A 13,415-nucleotide genomic window follows, 5' to 3' on the forward strand; every position below is an offset into this window, starting at 1 on the left:
TCAAATATCCTGTTCTCCGCATTAGCCAAAAGCGCTACTTTGAAATCCCATCTTTTGTTAGCTTTTGGCCAATATACATTGGAGAGCAGTTGGCCTAATGGCTAGGGTGGTCGACCTCGAATCTGGGGAATTGGGTTCGAGTCTTGGCAATGACGCTGAACATCCTGTGATTCTAGGCAAATCACTTAATCTCCCTGTGCCTACCAAAAATGAATGTGTACTTATGTAATGCAACTGGTGCTATGTAAAGCGCTCTTATATCCGATTCAGGTCAAGTTCGCACTTCATAAAACTCTTTAAAAAAATACATTGATCAATAGATGTGGTCACCGCTCACACATTTAGATGAGTAGGAGATCTGATTGTAACTGGTGAGGTAACAACGGCGTTAACCCCAAGTGCCATCTTGCTTTTTGTTATATTCTATTCAACAGATCAAGATAGACATCATTGAGATCTTTTACTTATAAAGTGCCATATTGGCCATTAAAACATGCAAAGTCCCACAATTGTATTCCTAAAGAGTGGGGGTGGGGGGGGTACAGATTTTAAATTCTAATCCGAGGAGGCATAAAACTCCCTACAGAAAACACTTCCAGTGCATTTCTGCAATAAAGTTAGTTGCAAGCGGATCACATTGGCATGGGCTGCCAGTGCATCATTTTGTGTATAGCACACATACCACTCGACGTGCATGATATAATGTGATACAAAAGAAATCACTGAGCTGCATAGTTCAGAATTATTTTACACAGGCCTGCAATCCTTACCTATCATGTCTGTCCAGGTGGTCATATCAAATGGCGTACACTCTGGGGTATATTCACAAGAATGTGTGCTAAACATCACCAAAAACTGTTAACACAACTTTACACATTGCAGCCTCATGCGGGAAAATAACCCCGTGGCAACGTGGAATTCACAACAAGGCGGTACCATGCGATAGTCTGCCGAAACCTCAGACAATGTCCGCGATACAACCACCTCGATGGAGATTAAAACACAAACCACACCACCAAAAAACATGCGATGGGCCAAAGCGCAATGAGGAAATCAGCGATAAGCAGCGCCAGACCTGCAACACACACCTGGCCGGCAAAAAAATCACCATAAAAGTAGAAAACACACCCAAACACAAACTGACCAACACCCAAGCACCATGGAGGCATCTGGAGCAGGCGCAGAGGACGAGCGCAACCCCACAAGCACCCCGGATGACCAGCCCGGGACCTCAGAGACAGTGAAGGGCAAGGACAAGAAGTAGAGGAAGACGAAGTTCAGTCCACAGGCGCACAGGCTCATAGTCACGGAGGTGATGGAACACCATCAACAACTGTTCATCACCTCCAACGTGTCATTGGGCACCAATAATGGAATATGGCGGGACATCGTAGACAAGGCGAATGCCGTCGGAGAGCAGAAGAGGACAATGGACGAAGTCAAGAAGCGATGGAATGACATCAAGCGGAAGACCAAGGAGAAACTCGCAGCTAACCAGAAGGCAGCAATGCAGATTGGAGGTGAGGGCCCAGTACCACAGCTCGAGCTGGATGACATGGAGGAGCTGGTGTCGACAGTCATCAGTGTGGATACTGTGGCCGGAGTCGGGTGACCGGACACTGCTTGACAGGACACAACACAACCGCAGCAGGGTGAGTGACCACCAGGTACTGGGGGGACGGGTGGAGATGGCCACAATGGCACACATGCACAATCAAGCAGAGCACAGTGCACACCCTCAATGACTCTGGGTCATCACCCAGATCCATAGACTGTCACAATGTACAATGCCATGCTGTCTGAATGTCAACATGTCCCACGCGGCTACATACATGTGGACACATTGCAATACACCATCCCCTCTTCACATTGCATGTCCAGTGTCAACACCCCCTGCAGAGCAGTCCCAGCCACTCTTCATTGATGAGGAGGAGGACAACCCCAGCATCGACACCCAAGCCCTCCTAGACATCATTGACATCATCCGTGACTCACCTCCAGGATCAGGGCTGGACAGCTGCATCGAGGAGACCCCACCCACCACCCAAACCACCCAGCATGAGGCACTCATGGCCCCTCCAGTCTCCCAAGACCCCCAGGAACAAAACATGGCCTTCCAACGCCGTGCGCTGGAGGCCCAGAGGGAGACGGCTGAGCAGGTGCGGGTGGGGTTCGACCTCATGGCTACCAAACTGGACGCCATCCATGGGTGTCTAGACCCGCTCAATGTCCTCCAATGAGCCCTGACTGACATCGCGGAGAGAAGAACACCTGTTCACTAAGAGGGGCTCCAGCGATAGCAGCCGTGAGCTGGCACACATGAGGAGGCTTCTGGAGGACATGGTGCATATGAAGACAGAAAGGATGGCAGCCACCGCTGCACACCAGCAAAATGTAGTTGGGATCTACCATGCCCTGCAAATCATCATCATGGCATTGCTGCCACAAGGCTTGGCGCAGATGAATGCTGCTGACCCCACACCATCCACATCTCTGCCCCCTGGTGTGTCAGTGCCCCACAGTGCAGCAGGCGTACCTACTCTTGCACCTGATGTGTCACTATCACACAGTGCGGCCGACAACCCTCCTCCGGTCTCTGATGTGTCAGTGGCACACAGTGCCCCAGCCAGTACTGCAACACCCACAGGTGGGGCAGAGCACACATCAGAGGACGAGGACGTGGATGGGTTTGTGATCAGGAGGAACTAGCATTCATTTCCGCCACCTGGCCTGTTTCTGCTTGGTGCCGCACATGGCCTCATGACCTTCCACTGACCCCTGATACACTCTGATGCACTCACCTTGGACAGCGACATAGACTGCCATATCCTGTTTGATGACCAATGATACGGCGAAAAGACTGCGGACTTAACCCTTTCTCTTCCGCAGTACTTGCAATCCCCGGATGGACTCTGGCTGACCCTTCACAGGCCCATATTGTGTAGTGTGCTCGGCATTGCCCTGTACTGCTCCAGCTGCAGGACTGCACTTGATGTGCAATAAACATCCAGTGACGCACTGCTGTGTTATGTCTTCCATCATTCATGTATGAATATGTGGGTGAATGTAGGGACAATGATATCCCTTGAGTCAATGATGCTCATCCTGTGGGATGCCAGTCAGAGGGTGCTACATTGCATATTGTGTACCGGATCCCGTGAACACTATAACAGGGACACACTCATCAGTCACTTCCATGTCCGGACATGGACTGAACAACGCCCAGATCCCACGAGTCATTGTTGCAAGCCCTCCGCTGGTCTGGCGTATGGCAGGCAAGACCACTCCTCTTACGCTCCGAGGGGGACCCTCATTGCAACCCATCGCAGGCGTGCTCGCTCGTGGTGTGCAGGTCACTGGTCTAGTTGTCAGCATGTCACAGCCACTCCCTAAGGGCAGGTTTGCACGCACACCACACCCATCCGGCACAGGCGTCACAGGCCATGAGACATCGCCAACATAAGGGGCCAACGACATCACATTCCCCTCTTCCAGTGGTGACTGGATGACGGACGCTCCACGGTTCTCAATCATAAAGGGCCCATGAGTTGTTGCGCACAGGGTTAGTGGCACCCAATGCCTTGCAGCCATCACGGGCCTACCACCACGTGGCAGGCTGACTGGAGTTGCACAGGGTTAGTGGCACCTGGAGCATTGCAGCCAGCACAGGCGCCCCACCACGGGACGGTGACTTTGGGTGCACTGAGTTAGGGGCACCTTGAGCTGTGAGCGGGTGTGCAGCCTGCGATGATGCCCATCCCAGCGGTCCGGACAGCTCAGGTTTTGTGTGCCCTGCTGGACCGCAGTGTAGGCCAGAGCCAGCGGGCAGCACGGGCCTACCGCCACGTGGCGTCGCTTCCGGGATCACAGAGTTGGTGGCACCTATTGGGCTGAGCGGGTGTGCAGCCTGCAATGAGGCCGGGTGCACTGGTATGTCCTCTGCCATGGAGTAATCAAGACTCAGCACCAAACGTGGGACCGGGTGGCCTGTGGAGCTGGGCGACATGGTGTGAAGTGTGCCATGTCTGCGGGCCCCGGGCTTGTGGCTTGCAGCGGCACGTGATGGGACCTTCTGTCTGCATGTCGGTGGCGGAAGGTGAGCAGTGCGGCCTGGCAGTGCATGGGCAGGCATGCTCCGATGGGTGGTGGGAGGGGCTAGGGTGCCTCTGTCGGGGTGTGCATGGGCGGGCAGGCAATGTTGTCTTGTGCAATTGTGTGTACTGTGCCAATCATGTATCTGGACTCTGTTTCAGATGATGGGTCTGTCTCAGATGTGTGACCTAATGAACTGCACTACATGCCGGCAAGTGGTTGGAGACACACCGGTGGCAGCAGGAGAGCAGTGTGGCCTGGGCGCGCAGGGGTGGCGCTCTCTCTCTATCTCTCTCCCTCTCATTTACACTCTCTCTCTCTCTCCCCCTCTCTTCTTCTCTCCCTCTCTCTCTCTCTTTCCCCCACTCTTCTTCTTACTCTCTCTCTCCCCCTCTCTTCTCTCTCTCTCTCTCTCTCTCTCTCTCTCTCTCTCTCTCTCCCCCTCTCTTCTTCTCACACTCTCTCTTCCCCTCTCTTCTACTCTCTCTCTCTCCCTCTCTTCCTCTCTCTCCCCTTTGCTCTCTCTCTGTCATTTGATGTGCGCAGGACACACCTTCTCATCATGATTTTTGTCTTGCAGGCTGCGACCTACGGATTGGCCAGAGGGGAGCCGCAATGTGGCTTCATTTCATTTCAGTGTTCATTTTAACAAAGTTTGATTTGTTGCTTCGGAAATGAATGTGGGTTGCTCATTGTACATGATTGGGTGGAGCTGATGTGGCATGTCTTTGGTCGGGGGTGCTGGGGAGATGGGGTCCTGGGGTGGTTGCGGTGGGTTTTGTTTCCCTTTCGGCCCTCCGGGCTGCATGTTCAGTTGGCCGGGAGCATCTGTTGTTCTTCAGATGTGGCTCTGGGCTGGTCTCCCTTTTGTGGTCCAGGCTGTGGTCCGACTTAGCACCAGGTCGGAGCAGGTGTTATTTTACTGGTGCTAATGCGCCTTATCGTCTGTTTCGTGTCCTTATCGCAGTTCTGGCTGTTCGTTGTGAATGTTGTGGAGTGATGTTGTCACAGCTTTTGGCATGGGAACGCCTACTCTGCATCTCATTAGCGATAGTTGCGGGGGTCACCCGCTGCGATGTTTTTTGCGGCTGCTATTGCGGGTACCTGGTGCTCTGGGCTGTTAACACCAGCTTGTGATTGGGGCGATAAGTTTATAAGATAAAGTGCTGCAGGCTCGGCGACAGATCCTTGTGAATATGGCCCTCTGTGTTTTCACTTGTGCGTCATCCTGAAGTCCTTTTTAGGTCTAGCTTAGTCAGCACATGTGCTGTCTCTTCCAGACACTTTATTTACAGTTAGGGGGCTACAGCTTGCCCATAATCTTACCATTGGCTTGTTTCACCGTCGTTTGTGTTTGCTTCTTTTCTCTTTGGCACTGCATGTTTGCATCATATTGTCTCTCCTCCCCTGGAGCAAGGACTTGGGGGCATATCAGCAACAACCGGCGATAATTATCGCTAAGCGCTAGGATAATTATCGCCGGCTAGCGTGGATTTTTATCGCTGAGATAGCGTGCTATTAGCAACGCTTACCTCAAAAGAGATAAAAATGCTAGCGCTAACTGTCTAACGTGAGATTATCGCTGGAAACCCAGCGATAATCTCACGAAATGTCACGTTAGCTTGTTGATAGGGACTCACAAACTAGTAGTAGTGATAACAGGGGTTATCGCTACTTTTCTTGCCGCTATGCTTCATAGCGTGGGGCTTGATGAAAGGAGAAATGTCGCTTAGCGACATTTCTCCTGTCATGTCAGGTCAGGAACGCCCACGTTAAGAATTTGGGCGTTAGGAATTTGTGCGCTAATGCAAGGTTTTATGCGTTAGTGTGACCTTGCTAATTAGGCGATAAAATTATCGCCGCTTTTCGGCCGAAAACGGCCGCAAAAGTGGCGATAATTTTCTATTGCCGCTTTGTAGATATGCCCCTAAATACTTGTGGCCTTCCTCTGCTCACAATTTTGGAGCTAATTTTTTCTTTCTTTTAAAGCACTCCACACGAGTGCTTGCGTTTTCAGGCACTCCGGTTTCCCCGTTCTTCCTGCTTATTTTTCCTCCCAACCCTCTTGCCTTGTCATTACTTCTCTCAACTTACCCTGTTTCATCTTAACTCTCACCTGCCCCATCCAAAATCCATCCATCCACCCTTGTGTCTTTTTCATCTCCCGAATCTGCATGTCCCTGCTTCTTTTCGCTTATTACCTTTCCCTGCCTTTTGCTTTGCTTGTGTGTTCTTGTCCCAGGATCTCAGTCTGGGGTTTTTGATGTGTGAACAGGTCTGACAAGTCCCAACAGGCAGCCGTTTTGGGTGCCTCCGTTTTCAGATCTCTTCCAAGCAGTACCGCCCGCAGGACGGGGGCAGTGGTCCCTGGCAAGAGAGAGAGAAAGTTCATCTGCACCACACAGACCTTTTCTTTGTTTCCATATTTAGCATATTTAGTCAGCCTCCATGGTACATCCCCATCTGTTGCATCACCACACAGTCACTCTATGCGCACCCACCACCTTATGGTCTGTGTCTCCTTCATTGTCTTGAGCAGAAAAGCACATATTTAACAATACGCTCCACCCCCTCTCACAGATCCTTTCCTTGGGAAAAATTCATATTTAGCATTTACATGAAATATAGGTGTTGTTTATTTGGCACAGCTGCTGTTACATCTATTTATGTGTGTCTAATGGTACCCAAGTGGTCAATTGGAAGGCTGACCAGGGCTCTCTGCTGATTGTTTCCCTTTTTTGTTTCTTGCATTCCATATCATGCAATATTTCAGAGCCCCCCCCAAAAATGACATTTTGTTTTTCAGGTGCTCCCTTTCCCCTTGCAAAAAAGCATTTCTGGCATTCTCTTTTGTCCATTTGTGGCTGCTCCAGAAATCCCCCTGGCAATAAAGCCTTTCTGATGTTCTCATTTGTCCATTTGAGGCTTCTCCAGAAACCAGTCACTTTCAGTGGCTTTATACGGTCTGGGCAAAAATGTCCCCTCATTAGTACCAGATTCACAACGAAACACAGTAATAAGCTACTTGCAGATAACAGTCAAGCTTTGCAAATGGACAAACAGGAACTTCCAATCCCACGTTTTTAGTAGTGTTTGATCCATTTTGGCTAGAAAATGTAGCCGAGTTGAACCTACATTTGTTCTCACCACAAAATATAAACATGATACCCCAAGCACAGTCTTGACACATTATTATTAATGTTGCCAATTATTTAAACTTGCATTTTGAGCAATCCCCACAGTAATGGGAGGTGATTTCTCGTTGTGACCTGGAAAGTTAAAACAAATACACATATCCTTGACTCACTCTGGAAAAAAGGCATCGCTCTTTCAATCTGTCTGGTTTTGTTTTGGTCTTTGTTTCTCAAGATTTCTGATTGAAATTATACAAAAAATGGTGACGTGGTTGGCCCTAATCATAATCAACCTCTTCACCACCACCGTTTTTCTCTGGGTTTTTTGGTATTAGGACTTAGTGCTTGTGCTCACTCCCTTAAACATGGTATAAATGTCTTACCCCAGATTGTCATATTTAATTAATTTACAGGGCCTTAGTATATGGTACTACATTTAATCAGGTCATGTAAATTAAATGCTACTAGTGGGCATGTATCACTCATTGTGCCACCCACTTAAATAACACTTTAAAACATGCCATTGCAGCCCATAATGCAGTTTTACAATTGCCAATTCGACCTGGAAAAATAATACATTTGCCAGGCCTAAACCTTACTTTTAATGCATATACGTTACTCTAAAGCAGGCCATAAAAAGCCCATAGGGCAGGTTGCATTGTGTTTGAGGACAAGTGTTTTCAACTTTAACATGTCCTGGCAGTGAAAATATCCTACATTAATTTTCCATTTCTGTAAGGCCTATCTCTGGCATTGGATACCATTGGGTTACCTTAGTACATTTTAAAAGTGCTATATTTTGATTAGGAGCAGGTAAAAATGTCATGTCATATTTGGACTCAAACTATGATTTAAAATACTCTATAATGGTAAAATTGGATTTTAAGTTATAATTAAGGGTGGGCGTAATGTGCGTAAGGGACCTATACGGAGAGGCACGGAGATTAAACCAATCTCCGCACTCTACGCATAGTTCCCTTATGCACATCCTGAAGTTCCCAGAAGAAGATGTGCTGGAGAAGGATCAGAGCCCGGGGACGCCTCCGATAAGGTAAGGTTACTCTTAACAATTGTTATTCTAATGTTTTTAAGGCGGGCGGGAGGCGGGCGGACAACTTCCGTTATGCCCCGAGTGTGCGGAGATTTGCCCTGGTTCTCCGCCTATTATCGTGGAAGGCGGAAGGGCAAATCTCCGCACATTCCGTGGGCAGAACGGAGTTGTCCGCCCACCCTTAGTTATAATTTAGAAGCTGTCACTTTGAGAGAGTGTTACAACAAACAAATGATGGACGGAATGCTGACAATGCATACATTCTCCCCCAGTCAAGAGATCTGGGTTAAATCCATCGTTCTTTTGCCCACTACACCACCCCAGTTTAGACATGGCCATATGCAAATCAGTCTTGACCCTGTGCCTCATGGGAACAGTCCAGCCCGAACTGCCAAGCCATGTCTTCCCTGGACCGGAATCTAGCATCCTAGGACCGGTTTCTGGCTATCAGCCGTCATCAGCCAGGATAGCTTGACTCCAGTGGCGTAGTGAGCACGGGTTGACTTTGAGAGAGTGGACATTTTCTTGCCCTAACCATTAGGTGTCTACTGCCAGTGATCTGGGTCACATGACTAAAAGTAGCTTAGCTGTTGGGTCTTGTGTATTCCTCGCAGACTGCGAGACAAAGGGGGGCTAAGTGTTAGCAAGATGAGCTATCCTGCCCGGATGCTTGGGAGCAGAAAATGTTCCTGCCCTGCTTATATTTCAAAGGGCTCACCTCTAGAACACACACAGGAACTTGGCACCAGCCTTTTTTAAACCTAGACTTCTTGTAGACTTGGCATTATGACAGGATGCCTCGATTGTAGTATACTTTAAGGTAAGTTGCGTGTCAGCAGTGTATCAAAACATTTTGATTGAATTCTACTGCTCATATCACAGTAAGGTATATTTAAAAAACTCTGGGATTTGCTGACAAAAATCAAACTTAAAATACAGTTAGGATTACGAAATAAAACAAAAAAATAACTGAAATTGGCAAATGCATTCTACAACCAATTAAATTGAGACCACAAAATTAGAAACACTTACTAAATAACAAAGCCCAACATTAAGGGAGATATTTATCATAGGATTTGCGTTGCCCTTGTTAGACCTGACATCTTTAGGGTTGTCTTCCACAGGGCTTTTTGCCTTTTCCCTCAACATTTTGCTGATTGTTTTTTGTTGGCCTTATGACTCTGAGCACTTTACCACTGCTAACCAATTCTAAAGTGCATGGGCTTTTCCTGTAAACGTGATGCCATTGGTGTATACCTGATTGGCATATTTGTTGTACTGGTAAGTTTCTTGTAAAGTGGCATAGCATATGCCCAGGGCCTGTACTTCAAATGCTTCAAAAGCTGCAACACTGATTGTATCACTCACAGAAGTAGCTTTTCAAACCTGACTCAGGCCTGCCACTGCAGTGCCTATGTGTGTACTGCGGCTTGGCATTGAAAACTATGTGCTAAACCTCAAACTCCCCTTTATTTACATATGTCACCCCAAAGGTAGTCCCTAAATAACCGTAACGGCAGAGAGCTATGTGAGCAAAAGGTAGGAAATGTACTTTTATGTTTTGCATGTCCAAGTAGTGACCAACAGCCTACTTCATTTTTCACTGCTGTGAGGCCTACCCCTCTCATAGACTAGCACTGGGAATTCCTTAATACACATTTAAACTGTAATTCCTGATCAGAGAGGAGTTGCGTTTTCATAATTCATATGTTTGGAATGGTAATGATAAAACCTCCTTACTGGTGAGGTTTGTTATAGTAACTGTTTCAGAAATGCCACTTGTTGTAGGTAAGCATTTTTAGAAAGTGGGTATTTCTCTGCACTCATTGTTCTATGTGCCTGACAACCTGTTTGCAATACATGTTTGGGGTGGGTGACAGCTACACTTTGTGCATTCCCTCTAGACAGCCACAAACACAAGAAGGTGAGGCTCATCTGCATTATGAGGAATCATCTGCATTCATCTGTATTCTGATGGATCTTCCTGGGCAGGGAGGAATGGGAGGGACTCAGCGGCGGCTGGCAAAGATCAGGGGTGGGGGCATATGGTAGGGGAGCTGGGAGTAAAAAATAGCAAAGCTTACCTCCTTGCCTCCTTGCTGTGTCTTGCTGCTCTCCCCATCATCGTCTCTGAACAGAGCACCCAGGAAGCACCCAGCATTGTGATTGGTGAACACCCAGGCTCCCCTGAGCCAATGAAAGTGCTGCAATGCAGCATTGTGATTGGTCTGAGCGCCGTAGTTGGGCGCTGAGTCAGGAAATCGGGGCCTGGGCATGTTCTCCATCCAGGCTGTAATGCAGCCTGAGTGGAGAACATGCAAAGTGCACATGAATGTTTGGCTGGCCCTAGAGGGCGGGCTAAACATTCTTGCGCACTTTAGGAAGTGCAAACCACTCCTTCCCTCCCCTGCTCTGTCATCAGAGCAGCCCTACCCATCCCACCCACAAAGCTTCTGCAAAAAGGGAAAATAAAATGATAAAAACTTAGAGGTATTATCATTTTATTTTTTCTTTAGTGACACTGCTTAAAAGCAGTAGGGCACTTCAATAGGTAGCATCCTGTCCACACACAAAGCATTGATTTACCCACCACAGATAGTCTGGCAGACAGGACTGGGTTGAAAGGGGTTGCTGTGCACTTCAGAGAACTGCTTTCAAGTCACCCCCTATATCAAAGGGACTTTTGAGTATAAGTCCTGGGTCTCTGACCCCCTGCAGTCAGACACTTATGGGTCTTGAACTGTACCTGCTGTGCTGCTTAAAGGACTCAACTAGACTGCTTTTATGGAAGGACTGCTTTTCTGTTTGTTGCCCTGCTGTCTAGTGCTTCCTCACTCTGCTGAAAGATAGCTGGACTCTGCCTTCCCTCCAAGTGATCTCTAAGGGCTTTCTGGCTTGCCTCCTGTTGTCTGAAGTCTCAGGGAGACAACATACTTCCTACAATTCTGCTTGTGATGCTGAACTTTGCTTTCAGTGAGTCCTACTCTTGCCTGGGGTGACCTCTCCAAGTTCTGGACCTCAGAAGTGGGCACTGTGACAGTCAGATCAGATGCAGCACCCTTCGACTCAGAGGTTGTTCGACAACAGTGGTTCTACAGCCTGCATGGCCCGATGAGGACATTTCACGTGATTCAACGCTGGCGCTTTGTTTTCACTCCAGTGAAGCTCAATGATGATGCAGGGACCCAACTGCGAGGAATAGATCACACATCGTGCCCTCAGTGTCGACTCTTTGTTCCATCCAATGTTCTTTCTCAGTGGGCCCTGTGTGGGTCTTGTAACCAGCCTGCCCTCAATCACGCTCGGCCTGAACTTTAGATTCGCACTTGTCCCTTGCGACCTCAAGTAACCTTTCAACCACTAGTGACTTCAAAGCACTATTTTTGCATTTAAACTTTAAAAATTCATACCTCGACTTTCTACTGATTGGATTTTGGTGGTTTTGGTTTTATTTTGCTCAGATAAATATTCACTATTTTTCTAAACCTGTGTTGAGTCTTGTTGAAGTGTATTCATTGTGTTACTGTGTGTGTGTGTTGCAGAAATACTTTACACATTGCCTCTTTAGATAAGCTTGACTGGTCTGAGCTAACCTACAAGCGGGTGATGTTTTAGTGTGTATCTAGCTTACCCTGACTAGAGTCGTGGTTCCCGCCCAGACTGGGTGCATACCTCAGCCAACCAGGAATCCCAATTCTAATACCCTGCACACGCAAGGCCTACAATGAGATTTATCAAACCATGCAAGGTCACCCTGCATGGCTTAGTAAATCTAGTGTAAAGCAAGGCACCAAGTCTCTGCCTTGTGTTACACTGCAAGGGTGGAGTGTGGGAATTCATTTGAATTGTATGTCTTCCCACCAGAGGCTTAACAAAAAGAAATATCTTTATTTCTCCTCATTGTTTCTTCTTTCTAAGTGTGTTGCATTCTGCAACACACATAGAAAGAGAAAAATGCCTCCGAGCATATTTTATGTGTAGGAAGGTGCTCCTTCCTGCTCAACAACAATCCTGCCTACTACGCAGGCTCCCTTGCAACATCATGTAAGTGTGCATGTGTTGGTGCTAGTCAGTACATTGTGTGCCAGTGCTAGGAAATGATAGGAAAGTGCAGTACAATGTTAAGTAGGATACAGAACAGCTCAGCAAGGTGAATTGTTGCATTGCGCTATGTCATTTGTTAATAAATTTACCCCGGAGTGTCAATCAGGTAATGTTGGGCTGCATGAAAAGTTATTTACTGTGTTGTGTGAAGAACAGGAAAAAGTGCATCATTTGATTTACTAGGAGTCATCTTGTTATGATGTTAATTAGGGGAGATTGCACTAAATCTATCTGATCCACTTGACGTTCATCCTCGCACTGTGGTTTAAAGGCAAGACAGTGGTTTTAAGTAAGAACTTTTACAACTCTCAATACAAATTCCAATATATAGATAATTCCACAGGGATAAGACACATAAAATATGTGTTTTACTGAAAGCATAAGTTACACATTAGCGTATAAGGTGATATACTACTTGATTGTTCTTGAATACTCTAAGGTTTAGCACAAAACCATATAACGCTACTTTCTACGTTCTGCCTTTGTGCCTAAACCTTTGCTTTTTGCTCTCGCCCACCAAAGATATGCATGCTTGTATAAATTAACAGCGGGTTGGTGCAAAGACAGTGTCAATTGTCAGCACAAAATAGCTTCTGCATGTCAAAGTTGATCCTTTGCTGCTGGTTGCTCTTCTTTGGATCACTTTTGGATGTTTTTTATTGTGCAAGAGTCAATGCAAATCTTAAGTAAGTTTGAGCCAGAAAATGTACTTTCTTTGCTTCTATTCTAATTGGAAACCCGCTTCTTTGTGAGCTCAAGTAGAGAGTACATAATGCCATTCATGTATTTACTTCCTTTTATTTATTTTCTTGCAATTCATCATGGAATTTTATGAGTAGTATCTTTACGACTTCAGAGTCTCTGCACATGTGGCAGAGAATCTGCACATGAAGAGATATGTGGCCTGATTCATCAAGGTAAATGTACACATTGTTGTAATTTTACGTTTCTTTTGGTATTCACAATCTACGAGTTAATAGTAAGTTTAAGGCTGAAGAGACTCCGCAGTCAGGGGGAGAACTCTGACATAAAAA

At 47.1% G+C, this 13,415-nt stretch overlaps 1 protein-coding gene across 1 annotated transcript in view; it reads left to right on the plus strand.

The window, feature by feature from the left end:
• The window catches only part of LOC146816603 (cysteine-rich venom protein-like), a 138,931-nt gene that overhangs the window by 24,438 nt on the left and 101,078 nt on the right, over window positions 1-13,415 (plus strand). The window lies entirely within an intron of this gene.

This window comes from Triturus cristatus, chromosome 6, assembly GCF_964204655.1.
Source record: "Triturus cristatus chromosome 6, aTriCri1.1, whole genome shotgun sequence".
Classification (NCBI taxonomy): Eukaryota; Metazoa; Chordata; class Amphibia; order Caudata; family Salamandridae; genus Triturus; species Triturus cristatus.